The 14,827-nt window shown below is 34.1% G+C and overlaps 1 pseudogene; it reads right to left on the reverse strand.

The window, feature by feature from the left end:
• Window positions 1-1,955, reverse strand: part of LOC124896785 — an 88,408-nt pseudogene extending 86,453 nt beyond the window's left edge.
• Between the last annotated feature and the right edge of the window lie 12,872 nt (window positions 1,956-14,827).

Raw genomic sequence — 14,827 nt, forward strand, 5'->3', positions numbered from 1 at the left:
TAATTTTTATTTTTTTATGAATCTTGATATTATGGTGAATTTTATTATATGTTATGTAATTCTAACGAGGATATTATGCAAAAAAAAGTAGACTAAACAACTAAGTTTACAACTACTATACTCCTTATCTAAAGCTTTTATTGTCATGATTAAGCTCGATCATAGTTGACACCCTTCTAACCTATGGCAGGAGAATCATACTGCGCTCACCTTTACTTACTTAAGTCTCCTATCCACATTTGTTATAGTATTAGCTCACTTATTTTTCAACAAGCTCTAAATGAAATTTCTCATTCATAACTAATAATCATTCAAAATGTCATAAATGAAATAGAGTGTGGAAACCTCTCTTTAGTGCAATTCCTCAATATTTGAAGTCATCGTACAAGAACATCTAAAATAAAAATAATGATGTCTGAAAATAGAAAGAATATCTCAAAACATAATTGAATGAAAACTGTCTTAGTCCCAAAAATAAGGGACGTTAATATCATAAGAAGATCAAAAAGTTGTCCAACCATGGTGCTCACCCTTAAATCATATTTTGATCACTATTTAGAGTCGAGGTCATGTGTCAACCACTAAAAATATGCTGCACTCAAGAACAAAAAAGAGTGCAAGTAGCATCGGTACATAAATAAGTACAAATAAATATCATAGGTCGACTACTTCAATTATGTACAAATAAGAAAGTCAAACACGTATAAAAGCGATCATAACAAAACTCATAACCAATGATATCAATAAGACAACTCATCATGGATCACCATATAATTACAATTCACATGTTCACTTTCACATGCATTCATACTTAATCATTTTCATCAATCATTCATCATCACATCCATTCATCAAAATCACACTCAATGCAAATGAATGAGTGCAAGTATGCAAGATGTATGCATCATCTCTTACCCTTATCATCCTCATCATCAATATAATAACATATATCATCATAGTATCTAACATATTATTGCATCATATCATATTGTACCATTGTGGTACTCGATCCATTATCATAACACCTCCTCACAATGCAATAAAAATGCAATGCAATCATAAATCACAATTCATGCTAGAAGGAACTTACAGATGTTTAAATCACAAATAAACACAAAGCTAAGAAAGTCTAAGTGCTACACAAAATCATGGCCTACCTCAACTCTTTTTCTCAAAATAACCTTGAAGCAACACTTTCCCTTTTTATTCTTGTTCAATTTGTTCTTGATTTATACAATATAAAATATATAGACATTTTAATAATTCATATTCTTTTAATTATTAGGGATCAAAAGTCATCGATTTTAGCCACAATTTATCCTATTTCGTCATTTTTAGAGTTTTCTTATCATTTCAACCTCATGAATTTTTTCTTAAAGTAGCATAAACAATCATAATTCTAGTTTCATTAGTGTTTTCTAACACCCTAGGATCATTTCATACAAAATTCATAAACATTCTTATTATTTTTCATCAATTTCTATAAAGTAGGGTTAAACCTCCAAACCCATCATTAATTTGTTTCTAATATTTTCTTAAGGTTAAACATGTAATTTAAAGTCTAGAACATAACTACATACCTCCAAAGATGAACAAATTTAAAATTTCTTTTAAAATCGACAACATGTAATTTCAAGTCTAGAACATAATTACTTACCTTCAAAGATGAACAAATTCAAAATGTCTCTGAAAAATGACTTTCTCCATAGCCCTATTGTATTTTTGAAAAGTAGGGAATGAAAATATCTTTTGAATTTTAAATCTGAATTTTTACTGTACGTTACCTCTGGGTCAAATAATAACCATAACAACGATAGCTCTACAGCGATTCGAGTACTTTTATGCAGAGGGCGCCCCTGCAATTTACGGCAGTACCACTATAGCTGTCCAAGGAAAAACTTAAGACCCCTCATCAGTTTTCCTCATTTTATAGCACACACCTCATATTTCGACATAGCGGATCAACCCCTCCACGATAAACATTATAATCAGAGTTCTATAACTTCATTTGAGGTGTCGGAAGGTACTACGACTCTCTATACTCATTGTCTATCTAATTATCACATCTAATAACATCACTACAACCCACATTAACATCAAATTTTATTTGATTATTACATCCTAAAAAATAAGCAATCCTAGATTAGCCCTGAATTTCTCAAAATTTCTTTAAGAGAAGTTTAGGTAAAATTTTCACAATCTATTTCTGCATAATGACGTTTTGGATCATTACATAATTAGAATCCTTGAACTCATGCACAATCTCCAAATTCAATTCAACATTCATATGCCTTTATTTTAGCATACTCCTCTTTTGTATCTAGCTTTAATGAAAAGTAAATTACTTTTAACAATAAAAATTATTCTCTTCACGTGATGAACTATGACACGACATTGTTAGATGTGAATAATAAAGAAAAAAGTGAATATTTTCATAGCTAAATATGAAATTTCTGTAGGAGAGAATACATTAGTAAATTATGACATCTTGTCCAACCATTAATGCAGTAGAAGAATTTGAAGTGGGCGACCAAAATAAGCCCTCTATTTATTTAAAATACTAAAGTTTGTCATGTATTTTAAATGATACCAAAATAGGTTAAACTTACTTTTTTGTGAGTTTTACACTTTTTTCTCTTACAGAAGTTGGTAATGGAGTTAACTTTTAGAAAAAGTATAAAACTCACAAAAAAAGTGAGTTATCCTTCTTATTTCAATAAAACTCACATATTATGTGAGTTTTATATTTATTTTTATAAAACTCACATATGAGTTATATATTACTCACATATTATGTGAGTTATCTACTTTTATTTTTATAAAACTCACAAATTACACTATAAGAAAATGACTTATTAGAGACCAAGATTTAGCGACGAGAATAATATATGGTCCCTAATAGCATACTTACTGGAATGAAATTATTTTCTAGTTCCTAATATATATTTTCATTCTTTTAAAAAATAAAAGATAAAAAGATCTGGTCTTTAAATGCTAAAATTTTAGCGGGTCATAAAACATTTCAGTAAAACGAGCGCGGCTTATATTAGATTAGAAAATTTTGTCTCTCTCTCTAAGTAGAAAAATCCAAAAAATTCATCTTTTTCACTCAAAATTGCAAGGTTTAGGGCTCTTAAATTGTAAGATCTAGTTCTTCACTACGTCGTCCGGCTAAACTACTATCAAATTTTTATATCAGCTACATTATCAGGTAACATTAAGAGTAAATTAGATCATATTTTTAATCCTTTATCTCGATGAATTTTTTTTACTTCAATTCTCTCTTTCTTATTGACCCAAGTACATGAAATGTATTTGGAATACTGATAATTGCTCTGTGAAGATTTAAATTAGAAATATTGAGTTGTAGGTTAAAGATTGAGTAGGTATTTCAAAGTTTATTATGGATTTGTAGTAGAACTAAAAAGTTGTGTGCTTAATTTAATGTGGATTTATCTCTGTTTAGATTTTTCAACTGGATTGGAGAATTAGTTGAAGTTTTTTGGCCTGTTAAATTCTATACTTCAGTTTGTTTACTCTAAAAACTTCAAATAAAACTTTTTTTCTCATGTAATCCTTATTTTTTTCTAGATGACAATAAAGCACTTGGTAAATGTTATATAACTTGTTTATCAATATTCTTGACAATTAGCTACTAATGATAGCTATTTATGTTCATAATTATTGTAATGATCAATGTCATTTTAAGCCTAAGGAGAGTTTAGTTTATGTTCCTCTTTAGAATTCAATTTTGTTTATCAGGACGTTGAGATTGCCTGAGCAAGTATTTGAAGGTTTTTTGTGGATTTTTTTCCTATTATGTTGGATTGAAATTGTTCTTCGGATACAGGCAGAACTAAGAAGTTATGTGTTTAATTTAATGTGGGCTTTCTCTATTTAGATTTTTCAGATGGATTGAAGAATTAGTTGAATTTTTGACCTGTTAGATTCTATATTTCAGTTCATTTACTCTAGAAAGTTCAAATTAAGCTTTCTTTTACTCATGTAATCCCTATTTTTTTTGAGAAGACAACAATGCACTTGTTAAATGTTATTATAACTTGATTCTCTATTTTCTTGACTATTAGCTACTGATGATAGCTACTTATGTGGATAATTATTGTAATTCTCGATGTCCATGCATATACTAAGAAGAGTTTAGTTTATGCTCTTCTTTATAATTCAATTTTGTTTATCAGGAAGTTGAAATTGCCTGTGCTTGTAAACTAAAACTGTAAGACTTGTTTAGGTAGGTTACGTTGTTAGATATTGATGATTAAAAAGGAGTTACAATAAGAGGTATATAGCTTAGTAAGTGTTAGTTAGGTTGATATTTGAAGACAAATAAGCCATTTATATTAGCATATCAAGCATTTTACACTAGTGATATATCCAATAGAGGTTGACGCGTGATGAGAAGGATACAACTTTGTGATACATATGATATTGTGCAAAAAATGGATGGTGATGTTGTAGATTTATAAAATTCTACACATACTAAATGAAAAAGAACTGATGAGGTGAAGGATCTCTTTCTGCATATGCATGCCTACTATTATATGTTTTGATTACATGTTCTTTTCTGTAAGTATTTATCTTTATCATCTCCTCATTTCTTTTGTTTCTAAAAATGAGGTTAGATCTACCATTAAGACTTCTAGAAAATATGTATTTGTTGCACCAGGTTCTTTGGGGAAGGGACGAGAGAGAGAGATTAGGTCTATATTCCCTTTGTTACATCTTCACAATTCTCTTTGTGATAGTTAAAGTATGCCTCTACAATAAGATTCTACCAAATCTGCTACTCAAGGATTGAAAACTGACTCTTATTTTTTTCCATGTACTAATGAAGCTATGCAATACACTCAAACAGTTGAGCCAAGTATGTTTTCTCAATATATTTTGTTAATAATTTGTAGAAGTGAATTTTAATATGAAAATATTTATTAATATAATTTCCTTGCAGTAAGTGCTATAGCAAAGGAAGGAGGGCAAGGGCTTAGATCTATGTGTTATTTAGAGGCGACTACAAATAAAAGGGAGTCCTTCCATAAGTGTTCTTGTTATTCTAGCATGTCTACTTCAAAGGGAATCAGAATGATGAATAAAACTGCTTAGTTCTTGAGAAGGAGCATATGCAAACTAATGGTCTATTTTGTTTGTCTACATATCAAGTTGTAGAACTGAACAAAACAGGTGAACCAATTGCAATTTTTCAAAATCTATTATGTTATTTAATATTACAACTTAATTTTAATGATAAAAGTTTTTCACTAGTCAGATTTCTGTGCAAAAGGTAATATAACAAAAGGATTCGAGAGAGGTCTAAGATCTATGTACCATTTTGATGTGTATGAAAGTGAGGTAGAGACCTTCCAAAATAGTGCTCATTATTCTAGCTTCTATATTACAAAGGGAATGGGAACAACGAATAAAAACTCATTAGTTCTTGAGAAGGAGAATATGTAAACTAATGTTCTATTTTCTTCATCTACGAATGAAGCAATGCAATCGGCCAAAGCTAGTGAACCATGTATCATCTTTCAAAATCTATTAAATTATTTATTTGTATAACTAAATTTTATCGTACAAATATTTTACCAAAAAGATTTTCGTGTACTAGGTGATATAACAAAAAGATTGGATAGAGGACTTAGATCCATGTGCTCTTTTGAGGTGTCTAGAAATGAGGTGGATTCATTACATAGAAGTGTTATTAGTGCTAGTCAAAGTACACCACCTCCTAACAATAATTACCCATTGATTCTTGAGAAAGATTATATGCAAACTAATGTTCCATTTTCTACTTAAAGAATTGAAGTTAAAGTTAAAGGATCTCTTAGATAAGGGTTTTATCTGGCCTAGTATTTCCCATAGGATGCTCCAGTTCTATTCGTGCACAAGAAAGATGGTTCTCTCAAAATGTGCATTGACAACTGTCAGTTATACAAAGTCAAAATCAAGAATAAATATCCTCTCCCCAGGACTGATGACTTATTCGACTAGCTTCAGGGTGTAAGTTTTCTCTCTAAGATAGACCTCAGATCTAGCTATCATTAGCTTAGAATCAGAGAATGTGACATTCCAAAGACAACCTCCAGAACTCGATATAGTCAATTCAAATTTCTAGTTATGCCTTTTGGACTAATGAATACCCCTGTAACTGTTATGGACTTGATGAACAAGGTATTCAAGTAGTACTTAGACATGTTTTTCATAGTCTTCATTGATGATATCCTTATCTATTCCTATAGTAAGAATGATCATGCAGACCATCTGAGGGCTGTGCTGCAGACTCTTAAATATCATTAGTTATTCGCTAAGTTAAGTAAGTGCAAATTTTGGTTGAGATCAGTAACTTTCCTTGGTCACATAGTTTTCAGTGATAGCATTCGAGTTGATCCTCAAGAGACCAAAGCAGTAAGAGACTAACCTAGATCCATCTCTCCATTAGACATCAAGAGTTTCTTAGGTTTTGTTGGCTATTACAGATGATTTTTCAAAGGATTTTCTTCTATTGCTTCTCCCATGTCTAGACTAACCCAAAAGAAAGTCAATTTTTAGTGATCAAATTCCTGCGAGAAGAGTTTTCAAAAGTTGAAGGCTCAACTCACTTTCACTCCAGTGTTGAGTTTGCCAGATGGCATGGATGGGTTCGTAGTGTATTTTGATACTTCTAAATTGGTCTTGGTTATGTATTAATGAAGAGGGGTAAGGTCATAGCCTATGCCTCTAGACAGTTTAAACCTTATGAAAAGAATTATCCGACCCATGATCTTAAGTTAGCAGCTGTTGTCTTTGCCTTAAAGATTTGGAGGCATTACCTTTATGGGGTTCATGCTAATGTGTTCACAGATCACAATAGTTTATAGTATATGTTCATATAGAAAGACCTAAATATTCATCACAGAAGGTGGCTTGAATTTTTGAAAGACTATGATATTAGTGTATTGTATCATCCCAACAAGGCCAATGTAGTGGCGGATGCCATTAGTAGATTGTCTATGGGTAGTGTTGCCCATGTTGAGAGTGATAACAAGAAGTTAGTCTGTAAGGTTCATCAGATTGCTAGGTTAGGAGTTCGGTTGGTTAATTTAGCCGAAGGTAGTATATGGGCTCAAAATGGTTCGAAATCTTCATTGGTTGCCAAAGTGAAAGAAAAGTAAGATAGAGATTCTATTTTGGTCAAGTTAAAGGAGGTAGTTAGGAATCAGAAGATTGATGTTTTCTCTAAAAAGGGATATGGTGTGCTTTGTTGTCGATGCAGGTTATTCATTCCATATGTTTATGGTTTGATACAGTGAATATTAGCTGACGCGCATGGTGCGCGATATTCTATTCACCCAGGAGCCACTAAGATGCATCATGATTTACGAGAAATCTATTGATGGAGTGGTATGAAAGATATTGCAAAATTTATGGCTAAGTGTTTGAATTGTCAGTAGTTTAAGTTTGAGCACCAAAGGCCTAGTGGAACACTTCAGGAGCTTACCATCCCCACTTGGAAGTGGGAGGTGGTGAACATGGATTTTATGATAGGGTTACCTTGTATGTATCGTCAGCATGATTCAATATGGGTCATTGTAGATAACATAACCAAGTCAGCTCATTTCTTGCCAATTCATACTTCATATTCAGCTGAAGATTATGCTAGACTCTACCTCAAGGAGTTCATGAAGTTTCATGGGGTTTCGTTGACCATCATTTCAGATAGTGGTACTTAGTCTACCTCTTATTTTTGGAAGGCTTTTCAGAAGGGTCTTGGTACCCAAGTACATCTCAGTATATCTTTTCATCCTCAAACAGATGGTCAAGCAGAATGGATCATTTAGACTTTAGAATATATGTTAAAGGCCTATGTTATTGACTTTAAGGGTAGTTGGGATGACCACTTACCTTTAATTGAGTTTACCTACAACAACAGCTATCACTCTAGTATTCAAATAGCTCCGTTTGAGGCTCTCTATGGGGGAGATGTAGATCTCCTATTGTTTTATTTGGATTAGGTAAGACTGCTTTGATAGGACCAGATTCAGTATTTGAGGTGATGGATAAAGTTCAATTAATTTGAGAGAGGCTGAAGACAACCCAAAGTCATTAGAAATGTTATGCAGATGTGAGGATAAGAGATCTTGAGTTTGATGTTGGTGACTTGGTTTATTTGAAAATTTTGCCTATGGAAGAAGTGAAGATATTTGGCAAGAAGGGGAAACTTAATCCCAGCTATGTTGGCCCATATAGAATTTTGAGCCATTTTGGGAAGGTAGATAATGAATTAGAGTTGTATGTAGATTTGGCATCAATGCATCCAGCGTTTCATGTCTCTTTGTTAAAGAAATATATTGGCAACCCATCTTCAGTCATGCCCTTAGAGAGTGTGGAGGTGAAAGATATTCTCTTCTACAAAGAAATTCCAGTTGAGATCCTTGACTGTCAGATTTGTCGTTTGAGAAATAAAGAAGTCCTCTTGGTTAAGATTCTATAGAAAAATCAGTCCATTGAGGGAGCTTTGGGAAACAGAAGCAAATATGCAAGCCAAGTATCCCCATCTTTTCTATATAAATTTTGATTTGGTTTGAGGTAATAGTTTTTCTTAATCGATTTTCATGTTTTTTTATCTCAGCTATATAAATATCCTCATTTCATTGCATGAATTCATGAATTTAGTTTAGTCCACAGATCATGTTTCAGATTCAATTATTTAATCACGATTCAGCTCATTGTATTTAGTACACGATCTCAACTTTCCTAGTACCTCAGCTCAAATAGTATTATTCGAGGACAAATGATCCCAAGGGGAAGATATTATACTACCCCAAAATTTTCAAGCTCTAGACTCCTTAAAAGATTGGCCATGAAGTTAGATTTCCAATGCTTCATGTCTCATCTTAATCCGAGGTCATGGCAAAAGGTTATAGAAGATTTCCCTTAATGGCCTGATAAACATCCATGGCTACGACTAAAGGTAACAAGTCGAACCACTCGTGATGAGTCATTACGAGTGAGTCTTAGCCGCTCCAGTGAATCCCTCTACTCAAGTCCAGTGACTATGTCTACTCACTATGACTCATAATTAGTGGCTACAATTCATATGGAGGGATTCGTAGTCAGAACAGTATGTAATCCTAAACAATTCAACCTAGTGGTTACGAGTCCAGCTGTAACGCCCCAATTCCCATGAACTGGAATGCCACACGGTGCTCATGACCCCGAGGGACCACAAGCTAACCCTTCACTGATATCCGTATCTGTTCAGTGCATAATATAATATGATAAATGCAGAAACTGGCTAAATCTGGCCATAAGGTTCAAACATCTAAATATACAGTACTGAAAACTAAATATCAACACATCTGTGTGAAAAGCCTCTACACTGTCTGAACTATGGAGTTGAAGGGACAATTCCCCAACTAACTCCGTCTACTAAAATCACCAAAACACTGAAATAGAATATCCTCAGATGATGAGGACTCACTGCTGCACCCACTGCTACAAGATCTGACAGCTAAATACACTCTGAATCTCGCTCTTCTGAACCTATGGTGGGGAAAACAACATAGCACGAATACGTCAGTACAAAGAATGTACCGAGTATGCAAGTATAGGGTAAGGTAAAATATAAGGCTTATGCATAAACATAACAATCTAAATAATATGTATTCGCTGGAATAAACATATATAGAAACTCTGTAGTTACAAATTTTGAAACATATCTAAGCAACAATACACACATGGATGCATAAAGTACAACTGAAATCAACATGACACTGAATGTTACATTTTGAACGCTGACACCCGAAAATAATAATACTGACAATAAGATACTGAATATCTCAAGCTACTAGAGCTGGCATCTGTACTTATCCATACTGAGAAATTGAATAACTGATATTACTAATATTTGATATTCAAATTCAGCAACTCTGGAACATTGAACAACTGAATTTGAGATCAACCCTCATCTAGCAGGAAGTCTCAAGAACACTGAACAACTGAATCTAATATCAACCCAGATCTAGAAGGAAGTCTCTAGAACACTGAACAACTGAATCTGAGATCAACCCTGATCTATTAGGAAGTCTCTAGAACACTGAACAACTGAATCTGAGATCAACCCTCATCTAGCAAGAAGTCTCTAGAACACAGAACAACTGAATCTGAGATCAACCCTCATCTAGCAGGAAGTCTCCTACTAAATGATAATGATAGCAATACTGGGAGGCCTGTATCTGACAGCCTCAACTTCTGCACATTAACTGAGTTCTTTTCTGAGACTGTTACTGAAACTGTGGGAGTGATCATTTAACCGACATGCCCCACTTACCACAAGTGGGATCTAACCTGTACCCCAGCTGGAAGGGTATCAATACCGCGCCACCAGTAAAGACAACTGCATAGGACCCTCTACTATCAGGACCTCAAACGAGAATGGTAGGACCCTCTACTCGTAGGACAAACACCTCATCTAACCCTCTACTCGCAGGATAGATGTCTTAACCTATGCTGGCGACGTAGTTCTGGAGCATAAGGATTGCTACCAGGAATCAAACCCTCTACTTGTAGGAATGTTCCTATCCTTAGCTCGCTCAGTGCTGAATCCTTCTCCCAACTGAAAGACATTTAACCGGTTCTTAATTGTACTTAACAGAACTGAATCTGTTCTCACATTATGATACTTTATCAATATGACAGGGTTCGCTTGATTCTATTCTCTGATAGAGTATTTCTAATTGCCACTTACTTTTAAGATAAGCTTACTATCTAACAAAATGAACAGAGGTCTGTAACGAAGTGAATTGATATCTAAGATTTCAAACCTTCATGGCCAGATTATTCGATAAAGAACGATTTTCGAGATTACTGAGTTTTCCCCAAGTTTTGAAACTAACCGGGAGTTCATTGTACATCATTCGATTGAGATTACCGTGAACCTGACTCGACTCTAGACCAGCAGATTATTTCGGGCATACATACCCCCAGGTCACAATAGCATAAAGTAACACAAGATATATAACTCATACACAACATGCCCATAGGCCATTATATGCAACACATAATTGAGGACTTCACACTTAGCAAATCAAATGGCCTCATTTCTTCATATAAGCATCCAATCGAACACGTGGGGAGCATGCTTTGGGTCCATAGCAAATACTACTCACAAATATCATAGTTACCTCAACAATTCATCATGGCATTCTATCATACACCCACAACGCACCACAAATTAAAGGAATTCAACTATCCATAGGAATAAAGCATGAATTTATCTTTTAAGACCTAATGAACCACAATGCATAGTTTCCTATTCTCTTAAATATTTTGTCAAGCATATGGTAGACATAAGTTAAGCATATGGATATGGCATGAAATCATAATTTGGATAACAAACATGTCAAATACTTAATTCTTCTTCACATAGGCATTTTAGCAATCACCTTACATGCACCATTTAGGGCATAGGTTTAATGCTCAATTTCATGTACCACAACACCATCATCCTTCAACTTCAACATCCACATTTCGCAATTCACAATCCAACTCACATTTAGAAAATATTTGACATATCAATCAATAGTAGGGATATATAATTCCCAATAACAATGATCAAGTCATAACAAGGAAAAAATGGAATAATAGTATAAATCAAGGTTTAACAATTTAAATCATCATATATTCATAATCAATTAATTTTGGACCTATTATGTTATAAAAACAAAATCTCTAGTCTCTTAGGTATTTTCACAAACACCTTACATGCACTTCTTAGGCATAGGTGGATTCATCAAGATTACAAGTATTCAATCACCCATTTCATATATTTAGACATCACACACCACCATAGATTCCACAAACATACAAAGATCCCTTCTTGGATATCATCAACTTCAACAACATAATCACCAACCATCAAAAAAATACTACACACATATACTTCAACCAACACACATAATCATCCCACATATATATCTCAACCATCATGTGAATACTACACACATACACAATGAAAATTTAGAAAGTATAATCATATATATATATATATATATATATATATATATATATATATATGTACACATGTATCTTGAGCCTTTGAAAAAGGATTTGTGGGCTCTATGGACGAAAACAGCCCATAGATAAACACTTCCATACCTTAGATTTCGTAGCCGAAGAGATTGACGGAAGCAATTCACGAAGCGAAGCCTTAAATCGATTTTCCCCCAATTGAGAGAGAGATATAAGAAAAATGAGAGAAAATGAATGACAATTCTCATCTCAAAGGGTGTATATATAGAGGGTTACCATAATGGGTAATGACCAAAATACCTTTAAAAATCAATTAATGTCAAATCTTCCCTTCAGTGATCTATCCGATAGGCTAAAGTAAATTGGCCATAACTTTTTACTCCGATGTCCAAATTGGATGAAATCAATTTCATTGGAAAGAAGACTCTGAGGGATTTCCGTTGATATATAGCAGCTCACACAGTTCATTATGTACAAGGAGTTATGATCATTTGAAGTTGACCAAAAAAATCGCCTGGCTGCAGTATTTTTTTTTTTCATGCCTTTTTACTGTTCACAGTTCGATCGGAATGGCCGTAGTTTGATCGGAATGGTCATAACTCATCACTCGAGTGTCCATTTTGGGTGATCCACATATCGTTGGAAAACTTATTCGATGATATACACAATGATGGGTCAAAATCCAAGAAATGACGCACAGAAAAATTATAAGTCATTCTCAAAGATAGGATCCAATACGTTTACGCACAAAATTTCGACAAAAATTTTTCAGGGTATTACATCATCTCTCCCTTGAAAACATTCATCCTCGAATGTGAAGGCCAGATCAATAACACTAATCAACTGGGTTTATTCAAGACAGCAACACATCTCAAAACATAACCACACGACTGAAGCAACCAATACTCTGCGTACTTTCACTAGTCATGCACATCTATCGCATAAAACATTCAACTACCCACTCATGGGTAAATTTTCACAACACACATGCATATCAGATGCACAGAATCATAACCCAACCAATCTCTTTAATACATATTCAAACATGCCCACAATTCGAGTTTCTTTCTATTGAACGTCCATATTAAAGAAGAATATACCTAATATACCAAATTCTCAAAAGCATAAATAGAAATGCAACGAATGATGAGGTTAACATCATAGAAAGAGCATGGACATGCAATTATTATAACATTATGGGGTATCTCCTCCTTGGGACCCAAGGTCCCTCTAGACATATTTCACTAAAATAAGAATGGGTCGGGAACTATCTCCCTTTACTGCTTTTCCATACCTACTGGCACCACTACCAGATTCTGAGGGCCTGACTTGTCACTTTGTCTATCATCATCCTCTCAGCTTTAAGTCATTGTCAGACACTTTTGAACACTTGGCTAAACCCCGAAATGAACTACAACCAATGTACTCTAGAGTCTGAGGCACAACGGTGCACAAAATGATAAATTAATTCATCCAGAAAGACTACACCTGAAAACATAAATTCAATACCAATGCTACTTCTTGGAATACAACTCTTATCTTTCCTTAGTCTCTACAATTATCATCATATACATACACTCTTTTCAACACCTACTTCTCTCACTAAACACATTATCTGCTTCGATTTCTTCATAGGCTACTAATACCACACTCACATCTTAATACTTAGTTTGGAGTCCACAAACTTACATTCTTCAAAGATTCAAGCTTAGCTTCTAAAACATAACATGAATATCCACAAATCCTTAATAAACATACTATTCTCATTCTAGCCTTCAAATATAACATCTCTTAAACTCATACTTCTCTACACCATGAGAATCGCAGCTATATCTCTATCAATCAACACATATAATTCCCAACTTCCACACTTAGATTCTTACATATATAATTTCAAGCCTATTCATTCATCATATAAGCAGCTAAACCCATAAGGCATACTCTGCTCACTTTAGAGAACACTGTCCCCAAACTATCTGCGGGGACCATCAGAGAAAGTTCTATCTGAAAGACTTTGGCTTCACTACTTCTGTTACCTTAAGAGTAAGGCAAATCTGACATAAGTAGATCATTACAAGAGTCTACATAACTTTCTTGGAAAATCTTGCTATAGAACGATTTGGATTATGAACGAACGGAAACTCTTCTAAATATCCCATAGCCTTCCGTACATGAATGTGCCGCGCAATATACTTTAGTACAAGACTCTACTAGATGCGGCTTTTCACATTCCCTAGGACACTGTTGAACCTTAGGCTCTAATACCAAGTTCGTAACACCCCGATTCTCATAAACCAAAACGCTACAGGGTGCTTGTGACACCGAGGGACCACAAGCTAACCCTTCACTGATATCTGTATCTGTTCAGTGCGTAATATAATACGATAAATGCAGAAACTGGCTAAATTTGGCCATAAGGTTCAAACATCTAAATATATAGTACTGAAAACTAAATATCAATACATCTGTCAGAAAAACCTGTGCACTTTCTGAAATGTGGAGTTGAAGGGAAAATTCCCCAAATAACTTCGTCTACTAAAATCACCAAAACACTGAAATAGAATATCCTCAGATGATGAGGACTCACTGCTGCACCCACTGTTACAAGATCTGACAGCTAAATATACTCTGAATCTCGCTCTTCTGAACCTATGGTGGGGAAAACACCATAGCGCGAATGCGTCAGTACAAAAAATATACCGAGTATGCAAGGATAGGGTAAGGTAAAATATAAGGCTTATGTATAAACATAAAAATCTGAATAATATGTATTCGCTGGAATAAACATATATAGAAACTCTAC

The sequence above is a fragment of the Capsicum annuum genome, chromosome 3 (assembly GCF_002878395.1).
Source record: "Capsicum annuum cultivar UCD-10X-F1 chromosome 3, UCD10Xv1.1, whole genome shotgun sequence".
Classification (NCBI taxonomy): domain Eukaryota; kingdom Viridiplantae; phylum Streptophyta; class Magnoliopsida; order Solanales; family Solanaceae; genus Capsicum; species Capsicum annuum.